Here is a 13,622-nt window from a genome sequence, read left to right as displayed (position 1 = left end):
AGTACAAACACCCACACATACTCAGAAAATTTTCATTTATAATATTTTAATACAGTCATTGTTTGATTTATTCAATAAACATTCAAATAACTCATAGAATTAGTATTCAAACGAATTACCCGTAGTATTAAATAATTTAATCAAAATTAACTGATGAACTTTGAAGACATTCACAGTCTTGATGCCCATTAAGAGTATGTAGTTCACTCTGAATTAGGACGGCGCCACGTGGCAGGGACATTACGCTCGACAATTCGCGCACGATTAAAATTATCCTACTCCTTAATCGTCGGGGTGCGACGAGCGATGCAGGGATAGACCCGAAATAAATTGTGTCATCATAGTTTTGTTGTAAATTTTGTTTGTGTCTTTTGACAAATAAATAAGTGAGCTATTATTTTTTTTTTAAAGTTCATTATTATGGACCTTGGCAAAGTAACACCTGATTCAATAAATATGTAAACAGTATTGTGCCAATTCGTAATTAAATACATGACAACAAAAGGAATCTGAAAGCGTGTTAGTTCATTGAACTTTTTTCTTTTTTTATAAGTCAATGGATAACCAATAATTTCTCGTATATTTTTGCTCACGCGTGTGTAGTAGTAGGAGTTCATCTTACCATATCAAATATTAAAGTAGTACCCGGGTTAGAATAACATAGATCTCTTACTTAATAATCTGCTCTTTCATTACAAACTAGACTTAATTAATTGATTGTCCTAATTGACAAACGTTATTTTGCATAATTATTAATTCGCATAACTGAATACTCATAATACGGATTGGCATAACGGTAAGTTGCCATAAATTTAAGTAGCATAACTTAGCATTAATTTGCATACGTATTAAACAGCATAAACATAAAATGATTATTTTAATGAAAGTGAAAAAGTATTACTAAAAGTAAAATGATTATTTTGTTGGTCTATGTTGTTTTATATACTCAATTAGATCCGAGAACCAATCAATCAATCACTTAATAAATTTATGCGGATTCATTATTATGCTAAATAAGTGTTATGCTTCTTTACAATATGCAAGTTCGCTGTTATGCACAATTATGTTATGCCAAATCTGTTATGCGAATTCATATTAGGACAATTAATGTTATGAGAAATAAGGGGCACCCCGAAACTGCATTTTTCATGTTACTATAAGCTTTTCGTTGAAGAAAACATTCTGAGGAAACAAATCCTGAGATGAGGCCTGTGCTCGGCAGTACGAGTAGGGCGTATTTTGGCTGGAGAGCCAAAATGTAAAAAGGGTAAAAATAATTATTTGCATAGTTTTATTTATACAATTCGATGTTTTTGTTATTTTTTTCCTTATAATTATTTTCTTTACCTATTTATTTAAATGGATAACATGTCCTGTGGCCCGTAAGTCTATGGTAGAGATGTTAACAAAGACGTTCAAGACTGCCGCGCGTCGAGCACTCGAGACGACGTGATTGGCGCCCTACTTAATTAATCCAAAGGCCCTCTCTAATTAATAACAATAATTTCCGAGGTTCGAGATCCAGATGACGTCACTCTTACCCAACGCGATCCAAATAAACTTTGATTGTTTCGATTATCGAAAGAGAAATTTCGGGGAGCTGTTGCTAAAGAAGCCTGTTGAAACTTGTCTGCGTTGTAAATGTTATTATTTTGACAATGGCTGACTTGTCTCAAGCGAATTGCGTGTTTGGCGGGACGCCTTGCAAGTGTTGCAGGGTGAGATCAAACGCCTCTTTTGTTTTATCTCCGCGCGGTGTGGGCACTCGGTGGGTTTCGCGGGTTTCTTTTGTCCCCGCTCTTTGAAAGTGGAGGTGACATCGCGGCTTTGATGGAAACATCGAAATATTCAATATAGGGGAATTATGTTATTTATCAATTTCGGAGCTTTTGATTGTATTCGTTTACAGTTATTTTTGTTATTATGTGTGATATGAGCAAGAGTTATGAAAACAATATTAATTTGAATATTGCTTAGGTACCTTGTATTTTTTCCTCTGTGTACTCTGTTTTCTGTATCGCTTATTATTTGTGGTGTACAATAAAGAGTCATTGCATTGTATTAATTTGAAATTACGTTTAATAATGCATTTTTATTTATTCACACACATTGAATATATCTAACACTAAAATGAACTGGGCAAGAGCATGTCGGACACGGCAACACGAGAAAAAACATCAACCCCACTTTTTTTATGGGAGGTATCCTATTTTTTTCTAGTTTTTGTTTTATCACTTTGTCAGCATATTACTACAATATCCTGTAAAATTAAAGCTTACTATTAAGCTCTAACTAACTTAAGCTGCAGAAGAACGGACCGGACAGGCGGGAAATAGACATGGCGAAAATATAAGGGTTCCGTTTTTGCCATTATGGCTACGGAACCCTAAAAAGGCAGCTTAAAAATAGTTTTTCTTTAAAATAACACGCATTGACAAGCTTTGAAGAAATAAGTTTTTCATCTATATATACCGTATTCTATTCGTCAATTTCTAACCATTTCAATGCCCACTGGTATCTAAAAGCGGCTCGCGAGTCAGCTGATGAGTTAAACTCGTAAATCCGCTGCTTTATGACAGACGACCGTGACGCTCTCGGCGAGCTCGTAACACTTTACGACCACAAAAAATTGAACTTGTGTACTTGCCCTAAAGCTCTGTGTTAAGAGTAAGGCCAAGTGCAACGACTGCGGCAACGAGACATTTCTTGGGACTAGTCATCATCATCATCGTCATCATCATCATCATCATCATCAGCCGGAAGACGTCCACTGCTGAACAAAGGCCTTCCCCTAACGCCACAATGTACAACAACTCGCCATCGGTTTCCCGCAACTCTCACGACTTGGGACTTGGCACTATTGTATGAAGGTAACTGGACGATATTAATAGTTATTTATGTGGCTGGTGCATAATGAGAGGCATTAAAGTACGAGTGTGGTTTTATGAAACGAGCCGAAGGCGAGTTTCATAATAAGATCACACGAGTGTTTTAATGCCTAATTATGTATAGCCGCATACATAACTTTATCTACATGCATATCATAAGTTTTCTATAATATGTTCAGATATAGCCTGTATTTTTAAGTTAGTGTTACTGCTAACTAGTTTGAAGTACCTACTAAAGCTAAAACAGATATAAAACTAAAGTTTTATTATAATAATATTATTATCTACATGCATGTCATAAGTTTTCTACAATATGTACAAAAAAAGTATTACCGATACTTTAATGTAAACATTAAGATGCACTGTACTTTAATGTGAACATTAAGATGCACCCGCAGATACCAGGTTTCTTAATAAAGGCCATTTGATAGTCGTTTCTGAACATATAATAGGGAAGTTATGATATGAGCCCCACATTGAGGCTACTAAGTAATTACAAATACATACAAAAGAAAATATATTTTTATTCGGACATTTAAAATTTAATTAATTTACTTCAAAAAATTCAAGTTTTGTATGGTAGTTAGGTAGGTAGGTACTCGTAAGTTATAGAAAGACTTTTTGTCCATAGAAAACATTTTATTTTCGAATTTCAATGTTTTTCCACATGTAGGTATCGTATTAGTAATCAGTAGTCTTAATATGGGTTAAATTATCTTATAGGTTTTCTTGAAATCTTGTACAAATTTCAAGTTAGTTCAATGACCAGACATGATTCAAATTTGACTCGCGTACGAGTATGCTAACTAACACGGCGAGTTAAATAAAAGCTTGTAAAAAACGTACATCCCACATACGTTTATGTTAATCGAGACGTTTAATGGCCCCCCATTTTTTACAAACAACAGAAATAAGTGACAAATAGTTGTAAAGCATTACCACGTTAGGGACATTAGCCATTACAGATAATGGCGCGGCTATTTATTTCATATCTGTATTTGTGCAGACCACTGCCGCTGCGCTAGTCGGTGCGTGTACGCTGCTACCCTTGCGCGATTAATATTTTTATATTCGTTCCTTACATTGTTTTCGCTACCTAAGTACTTAAAAAAAAAACTTTTTATTTGTACACAGAGTCCATAAAATGTTAGTATTAAATTAAATTCTATAAAGTGAAGGTTAGTACAGATTAAACTTCAGCGTGTTTCTATTAGTTTCTGTATCTGAATGGGTGTGTGGAATCGACCGCTTCTAAAGGATAAGAGCGGATATTGTATAATTTTTATAACCTGCTCTTTTTTCAGTTAATTAGCAATTGTTTAGTTTTAATTTACTTTATAAAATTAATAAATCTAATTAAATGAAAACTCACAGATCTCCGGCATGGCAAAGGATTAATATTACCTACCTTACCTCTGTCTCATTCTTTTTTCACTAGAAACAATTTAATTTAATTGCGTATTTTGATTAAGATTTTTTTATAAATTAAGTGTCACTTTTGGTTAGTAAAATCACTTACTCGTGGATCACGATAACAAAAAACAAACTAAGTTTACCTCATTGTTAGAATAGATTTCCATCCTATACTCGTACTATTCTACAAACGCATTGTGCACACACCATCACTCAACGATACTCCGCGGGGATTTAGCGCACAATTGTGTGAAATATCAGTGGGCGATCCGGGGCATATGCCGCGGGACCCCTAGGATAGACGCACTTGGGGGCGCGCGCGCAATACTACGAATGTGAAGAAAAATTTGATGAATTAATTAGTATAATGTTTGTATTAGGTTAATGTTAAAGAAAAAAACAACATGTTTATTCGTGATATGATATTATACCTAAATATATTTGTTACGGGATGAAGACCGTGATGAAATTATATTTAGTATAAATAACCGTGAAACATTAAAAGCTGTACAGCTTACGTAGAAAATATCGAATATATAATCCATACTTAATATTATAAATGCGAAAGTGTGTTTGTATGTTTGTTTGTTTGTCCGTCTTTCACGCCGTAACGGAGCGACGTGATTTTTGCCATAGAGATAGTTTATGGGCCCGAGAGTGACATAGGCTACTTTTTATCCCGAAAAAATGCACAGTTCCCGAGGGAACAGCGCGCGATAACCGAATACCACGCGGGCGGAGCCGCGGGCAAAAGCTAGTAAAAATCATAAAAATGAGAAGGAAACAGATATTATGCTATCATGAAATGGTCCCAAGGTTAAAGTTTATAAGGTATGTATAGGTTAAGATTTTTGTGTTTAAGAACAGAGTAGTTTGTGTTAGTTTTTATCATTTGTTCAGACAATGCTTTAGGAGGAAGAAAAAAAGAAAGAAGAAAATTAATTATTAATGAACTGAAATTTTGGAAAAAATAGCAATTTAGCTTTACATTGGCTTAAGAATCTGAAACATTCTGACATGAAATTAAGCTTTCAATTAAAACAAGAATTGAACGATACAAAATACTTTTTAAGCTCTCTTTTTTTCTTTTTAAACAGATAAAATTAGGTACTCATGCGTATTTTTATGTATGATCATGATCAAGTGGGTATTTAATGTAATATGTACAAAAAAAATTGCTTAATAATTTCTTTTCTAGATGCAAGAGTGTAGCACACGCATAACATTCGCGGTATTCACACAATATCGTTTTAAATTTGTTATGTTACGCTTAGTGAGGGGCGCGAGGATGACAAAAAACATGACATCTTTATTATAGTGAGTTGTGTGAGTTGTATGGAGTTTGTAATTTGGTGACGATAGCACTGTTGTTACTGATTTTGGTTCCGTTTTGTAGGTAATTATATATTTATTTTAATTTGATTCTTATCGAGTAGAGTGAAATTTATCTGCGAAAGAAATCACATTTGAAATTTCCCACGAGCTTTGCGGTGAAGAAAAATGTCATGAAGAAACCAGCTCACACTTGCGAAGCAATTCAACAGTATGTGTGAAGTTCCCAATCACGCTGGGCCCGCGTGAGAACCACAGCTTAAGGCCTTTCATTCTGAGAGAAGGCTTGTACCCATCAGTTGGACGTATGTTGGCCAAGATGATGAAAGTGGAATTTAAGCAGAATGATTTTGAAAACCGATTAAATAAAAAAGAAAACTGAAGAAACTGAGATAATCGATATGTTCTTATAAATAAGGTAAGTTAAGCCTAGTAGGTCATTAGGTAGAGTAGGGTAGGTAGGTCATTTTTTTTGGATAATTGGTGAAATGAATCCATATAATATTAAAAGTGAGAACCAGTCGCTGACTCTACTTTTTAAACTGTGTTTACGTTATCAATCAATCAATACATATGCAATGCATACCAAATTTTAAGTTAATCTTAGCACTTAAAGTAGATCCAATTAGGGTACTAGATAGATTTGAATCACGTATTATATAATATAACGAAAAGCTTCTTTATAATGGAAACATTTTATTTAACTTTATAATATTTTTTAAGAACTGAACCGAGAACAATTTACCTTATAATAAAGGAACCTTACCTTTTTTTATTTACCTTTTTATAATTAAACACTTCTTTTTAAGACAGGAATTATTCAAAATCACTACTTTATTTCGGACAAAAATACCACCCCACAAATACAGTTAAATAAAACTTTATTAAAGCCCATTACCTACTATTAAATTACATTAACAACGCACAACCATTTCTTCCGCCATACCGGTATTCCTCCATCCTATTTCATCTCACACTACCACGAAACTAAGACCTCCCAAATCTTTCGTTCCATTAACGCGATGACTTTGGCCCCCGCAAATGGACAATGTCTGTAGCGTCGCGTGTCGCCTAATCCCGTCGCTTGTCGCTTGTCGCTGTCGCGTGAGAACACGACAATGTGGGGACAACTCTATGTCATTTTGTACGTCATCACCGAAAATTAAGTGCAGTGGTTATTCGTATCGTTGTTATTCAAAGTCAAAATATCTTTATTCACTTTAAGCGCGGCAATAAAAGCACTATTGAATTACAAAAAAATAAATACCACCTGTTCAGAATAAGCTCTGTTGAGATGAATTCAGCAAGAAACTCAGCGAGGTATAATTTTTTTAAAGAGATATTTTAAGGAATATAAATCAAGATTGTAGCAACGGCATTTGATTCTTGCCTGACAGATTCATACCTAGATATATTCCCACGTAGAGGCCAGAAGACCTCTATCTGTAACTTGGATTTGATGGACGCAATGATTCAATAAATGGTCTTTCCAAAAACGCTGCTGGTACTAAAAGAAAAGACAAATAAAATAGCTCCCTAGCCGTTTATTTCCAAAAATAAATATGTTGTTAATAATAATAATAATTAAACTCTTTATTCAGACAATTACATAGTCCATGTTGTTAGTTACAAAATCTTACACCTATGTTAGTAATAATAAGAAGGGATCACGCGCATATTTAAGTTACTAATAATTAAATTACAGTTTTTGATTTTGGTCATAGAGTAATTTATTATACGGAAAAAAGAGCCCCCTCTCTGCCCGACTTTGGTTTGACGAATCCTGTTTCATTAACCTATAAGTCTAGCGTTTCTTGGAATTGGAACTAATTTTACGATATTATGGCTCATATATATATGTATAACTTGATTGTTTTTTGTGATAGGCATACCCTTCACTTCAGGGTACTTAAATTGGAAACTGCACGTGGTAGGACCTTGTGCAAGGTCCGCCCGGATTGCTACTACCATCTTGCTCGCTAATCCTGCCGTGAAGCAGCAGTGCTTGCACTGTTGTGTTTCGGCGTGGTGAGTAAGACAGCCGGTGAATTACTGGCATTTGAGGTATCCCATCTTAGGCCTCTAGGTTGGCAACGCATCTGCAATACCCCTGGTGTTGCAGATGTTTATGGGCGGTGGTGATCTCTTACCATCAGGAGACCCACTTGCTCGTTTGCCATCCAGACGAATAAAATAAAAAATAAAAAACTTAATTTGGCCTAGGTATTGTTTACCTTGTAATTTTCTTTCTGTGAGCCTGTTTTCTGTATCGCTTACTATTTGTGGTGTACAATAAAGAGTCATTGTATTGTATTGTACCTATTGAATTGTATTTTGTAGAAAATTATGGCTAATGTACGAAATGGCTGAAAGATTAAAGATAAAGCTATATTCACTAAGACACTTACATTTTATTTTAATTAATGCGCTATACACTTTATTTAAAAACTTAATGTTCTTACCCTAACTTTAACCTACCCACTGCCGCCGGGGTCCACCGGACCACTTAAAGGATCGTGTCCGGATTGATAGCGGAGGGGGGTTGAAAGTTAATTCGTGTTTGATGTCAGTGCAATCGCGTGCAGGAAATGCAGTTTTCTTAATAGAGGAAAAAGTGACACGATCTGTGCTTTGGGGAGGCGAAGAAAAGGGCGTGTTTGATTTAGGCAGTTAGCAAATTTTCTTGTGTAACTAAGTTAATTAAAATATTGTTTGTTGTTAATGTGTCATATTGGTCAAATTACATGTTAAATTATACTTAGTACGGAAATGTTTCGGTGTTAACGGAAATTATTTCTGATTTGACCGCTGACCAAAAGTCAAAGTCAAGTCAAAGTCAAAATATCTTTATTCAATTTAGGCTATAACAAGCACTTATGAATGTCAAAAAAAATCTACCACCGGTTCGGAAAAAGCTCTGTTGAGAAGAATATATGTATAGGTATATTTTTTTAAAACCAGTTATTGAATGCCAAACATTCAAGTAAGTAGCTCGATTGACTAACTTTCTGAACAATATACATAATTTATTTTTACTCATTCATATTTATAATTATAGTGAGATAAGATCACTATAATCTTAGTACAAATAAGCTCTTCTAGTTAACTAGACATGTATTTTTTTTTTGTATTTTATTATTTATTTTTGTTAAGTAGCTGCGCTTGCTCATTGAAATAAAATTTTTTAACGAAAAAGATTTTTCGGATCGCCGGACGTGATTCAAACGTGAACCTGAACATTCTGTGACTTTACGTGTCAGAGGTGTCGTATCAAATGGACCACCAGGACACGTAATAAATTAATACTTTAATATATTTTCATTATCATTAAAAATTCTGTCTTTATTGTAAATTATCATCCAATAGGTCATCACACGATTAATTTTAATAAGCCATTAATCGTGAGAAATGATGAATGTCCGGGTAATTGTTTAAAATAATCTCTTCAGTTGATAAAGACCCTCTCACCCCTTACATGGGCGCGGGCGTCACGTGGATGTCACATTCGCAATATAGCTTTACAGTTTATTATAATATTTTCGCTCCATATTGCCTCTGTTTCCCCTTTAGTGGCGCGGGTCACACTGCCTGTTTTTTTTTATTAATTACAATTATACCAAATACTTGACCGAACCCAATCAACTCCAATCTTAAACAAGTTTATGTTTCGATTTAATTAATAAATAAATGAAAAAAAAAACATGTAATTAGCCTAAATTTTACACTAACTAGAAACAGATTAATACTGCCTTCCTAAGCCAAAAGGCGCTATCTCCAAAAAAAAAATCACTTGAGTTATTAATACTGTTGTGTAGCTTAAAATATTCTGCATCACGTGGTGTAAATGACAGAAAAAGCGTTTTTTTTGAGATAGCGCCTTTTGGCTTAGGAGGGCTGAATAATCTGTTTCTAGTTAGTGAAAACTTTTTAAATGAAATCCTTTTGGTAGAATGAAAAAGTACTATGCAATGAGTTATTTTAGTTCTTAAAATGTAATGTAGCACATTTTCTACAGGGTATTATTTTAGGAATAAATATTTTATTCAAGGAATATTACTTTTAGGAATTAAAACAATTAAAAAAATCACTCCGTGTGTACAGCCTTGGTTCAAAATTACCGCTCGATCTACGATGACAATAAATCATGTAATTTGGCGACGAAACGCGGATTTTGCTCCACGGAACCACGCCGCCGAACCGTAACAGCCGCTGGCTTTACTTTTCTGACAACAGAACACAGTTATTATGCCAGTACCAACATATTTCTTACATCAAAAATGGCGCCACTGGCACCATTAACCTAGAAATATCTACGGCACGAGATTAGTTTCAATTTTCGCCACCAGAATTTGTTAGTTGGTTTTTCTCCACCACAATTACATGATGACAATTTATATCTGTAATATTACATTCGGGGTGTTTACTTATTTGATCAACTCTAAATCATGTCTGGGTCGGATTTGTCATTTCAATGTGCTTAGTGAAATGTTTTTATTTCGGTTGGTTTCCTAGACATTTACAGCTTCTGTCGTAGTATGCTTTGTGTTAATATTATATATGCAGTGTTTTTACAAGCTTTTCTTTAACTTGCCCTGTTTATTTTTTTTTGTTTGTTTTTGTCAAATCTCGGAAGCTGAATTTACCCCTCTTCCAGTGATCCGATTGACTTGAAATTTGGCATACTTATGTAAATCTGGTGACAATACAATAATCTGGTAGTGAAATCCTGGTAGACCGGCCAGGTTCGTCTCATCAGAACGAAACTCCTCAACGGTTAATGGCATCGACTTGAAATTTGGTACGGAAATGTAACTTGGATGACAATGCTAGTAGAGTCAACAAAAAGTACAGTCAGAAAAAAAGCTTGTATGAAAAATGAAATTTTTCACAAAAACTTATTATAGCACACACACACACACGCAATCACGCACACAAATCACGCCTGTTTTCCCAAATGGGGTAGGAAGAGCACACGAAATGTTACCGCCTCGGAGCCACTTTTAGCAATTTTAGGTACGATATTCATAAAAGATGCCAAACACTGATGATAAAAAGTACCTACTAATTATTCAATATGTGTTCGATTGATAAGATTGGAATCACTAAAATAAGCATACTTAATTACTTCGTGTATAATGAATGAATGAATAAAATACATTTTTATTAAATGTGCCTGTATATGTCTTAGAATTTGGGACAAAATAGACCAATATCAGTATCTTCCTTTGAAACAAAACACAGTGACTTCTTTCTAATTAAGTAGGTGTATTTAGCCGTTGTCATTATGATGTAGTCAAATTTTAGACGTCAAAATCAAGCATACAAAAAAAGGACTAATTTAGCTGTCAGCCATAACCCCCACGTAAGACCGATGCCCACCGCATAGTGTACACAAGGAACAATGGGGCAGCGCCGCACACAATGGACAATGCCGAGCCAATACCATACACTCATCCACTGTGGGTCTATGTATTGTGTAATAGAATACAAGTGGTTTGATAAGTAACAGTAGCTGTGTTAGTTCATGTCTAGGAATCGAAGTGATTGACTTTTATTATTGGCTGAGGCCCGATGGGGATAAGTGTAACTGTAAATGCCGTTTAACTTGTTTCACGTTTTGGATTGGTTGAAACTTCAAGACAATTAGGTATTCAAAATGTGAACACTTAAGTCGCTACGATGTCATCTTGACTTTAATGCGGCGTGATCTGAAAAACATTTCTTACTTTCAAAAGCCAAATCAATGGGTACCTATACAATCTTAAGAGCGTTTATACCTGCTGAGTTGGCAACGATTCATTTTTGTTAGTTTTTCTCAATTATTCCATAAAAATTTAATGAAAATTAAAAATGTGGTCTGATAAAAGTGTTCTTAATATATATAACTTATATACATTCTTTAAAAACTTCTTTTAAAGAAAATAAAAGTCTATCACGCATAATTATTGGAGTAGACACATTAATTTATATATTAAGCTCTTAATTATTACACACCTGTTTAATTTGAGATTTTGTAAGTAATAGTTAATAGTATTTTAATTAGGATGCTATAAATCGAAGATTGAAATCCCAGGCAAAAACAAAATCCAAATATGCATCTGTCACTTTTACAGTCCCGGTACTAGCTTACAGATGTTATATCGCTCATAACGAGGCGTGGTTCTAGTAGATAAGTAGATTATTGACAGTGCCGTAATGACTGACATAAATTTGTCGGACAAACACCGTTACAGGGGCTTAGCTTCTGTGCCAACAAGGGACACCCGTCGGCATCCGAAGGGTTGGTTTATTAGTTGGAAATATGTCGCTGATTACTTATAAAAACATTTGTCACATCACGGTTTGGTTATTGTTTTCTTAATTCGCAACATTAGCTTGCAGCAAGAATGTTAATGCAAAATTTAATTCCGATTACTTTGTTATGCGTTTACTACATGTCATGCATTATAAAGGCAGCTTTTTTCTGCGTATAAGGATATTCTATGGAATCTATTACATTCGGTTGGGAAAGGTAGCTGCCGAAACCCAGGCTGCTGAAGTAGAGGGTTTTCTGGCTATGTTTGAGAAAAACTTCGATAAAGGTATAGTTCGGAGGTAACTGGTTTACAGAGGAAAGTGCCAAAAAATGTGTCGCTTTCGATAATTACATCTGAGTACAAACTGTGATTGGTCTAAAGTTTAACGGCATGCCCTATGTCGTGCGTTTTGATTTTACTTTGCAGCGTAAGTAATTTTATGTACCTACAAATTTGAAACAAATAATAAATTAAAAACAGTTGCGTTTGCAACAGGAAAAGTAATTGAAAGATTTGTAATGGCTAATTACCAGGAAATACCTACATAATGTAACTTTGCGCTTTCTTTCTGCGCATGCAGCTTTTCTGATAACAATAAAAAGCAGATTACAAACGGTTTAGCACGGACTGATAACTATTAGATAGGAATTTTGAAATGAAGAACGCTTTTGTCTAGCTTTTTTCCGAATTATTTGTTACCTATTTAATTTTTATCAAACCTCAAAATTACCCAAGTTCCCTGACCCTGACAAGCTGAACGACCTTAAAATCAAAAGCGAAGCTGCAGCGGCGCGTGCGCAGCGTACAATGCAGCGGAAGACGCCGCCCCCGGCAGATGGCTGCCATCTTGAAACTGGTTTTAATATTGACCTCTTTTGAGGGATGGATATGAATATTCAGATTCAAATGCTTTGTGGGGTAAAATTAATTTTGATGGTGAAAAAAAAGTGCATGATATGAACTAGTTGTTTTTTTTCGATTGGATGGCGTCTATTGAAACCGCTTAGTTTACCCACCATCGGACTAAACTTAGTACGAAACAATACCTCTCCTTGCAGTCGGGTAGTAACTAATCTCATCAGGATCAAATATCGACCGAACTCTGTTATGGATGTCCATGGGCCGTGGTGATTGCTTTCCATTAGGTGACCCTCCAGCTCGTTTTCCCCCTATCGTATAAAAAAACTACTGAACAATGAAATACCATGATATTACTTATAGGTCAGCCTTTAGAAAAGTACTATTATCACAAAAAGTTACGCAGATCTTATAAAAGAAAACCGATAGACTACGTTGATAATAATATTGAGTGAAAGAAAATCCGTAGATATTATCAAGTTTTTCGTTCAAATACAATACGCACAGAAACATTCGTAAATTATAGAATAAAATTGAAGTGTACCGCGTTATTCCATTTCAAATTAACTTCCGCCTATCATGGAGCCCTCGGGTCACCCGACGCACACGCACGCGTCTATAAACACATAGAAAGATAAGAACACGCGCCAAATTGAGTGCCATAATGAATGAGCCCTAAAATAAACGGCTCTACAATGCACACATCTTTTATTACACGTTTGTAAGAAGAGGAAGTCGGAGGCAGCTGGCCTGACTTCTTTTTCTTCGTAATGATGGTTTGTAGTGCATTGCTTTTGTACCAGTGTCCTGTCGCGTGCCTCCTGTATTATTGAAA

At 35.0% G+C, this 13,622-nt stretch overlaps 1 protein-coding gene across 3 annotated transcripts in view; it reads left to right on the top strand.

Moving 5' to 3' along the window:
- Nucleotides 1-13,622, top strand: part of LOC141441291 (transcription factor hamlet-like) — a 165,330-nt gene that overhangs the window by 62,904 nt on the left and 88,804 nt on the right. The window lies entirely within an intron of this gene.

This window comes from Choristoneura fumiferana, chromosome 23, assembly GCF_025370935.1.
Source record: "Choristoneura fumiferana chromosome 23, NRCan_CFum_1, whole genome shotgun sequence".
In the NCBI taxonomy this organism is placed as follows: Eukaryota; Metazoa; Arthropoda; class Insecta; order Lepidoptera; family Tortricidae; genus Choristoneura; species Choristoneura fumiferana.
This window is presented reverse-complemented; position numbering and strand designations above follow the sequence as displayed.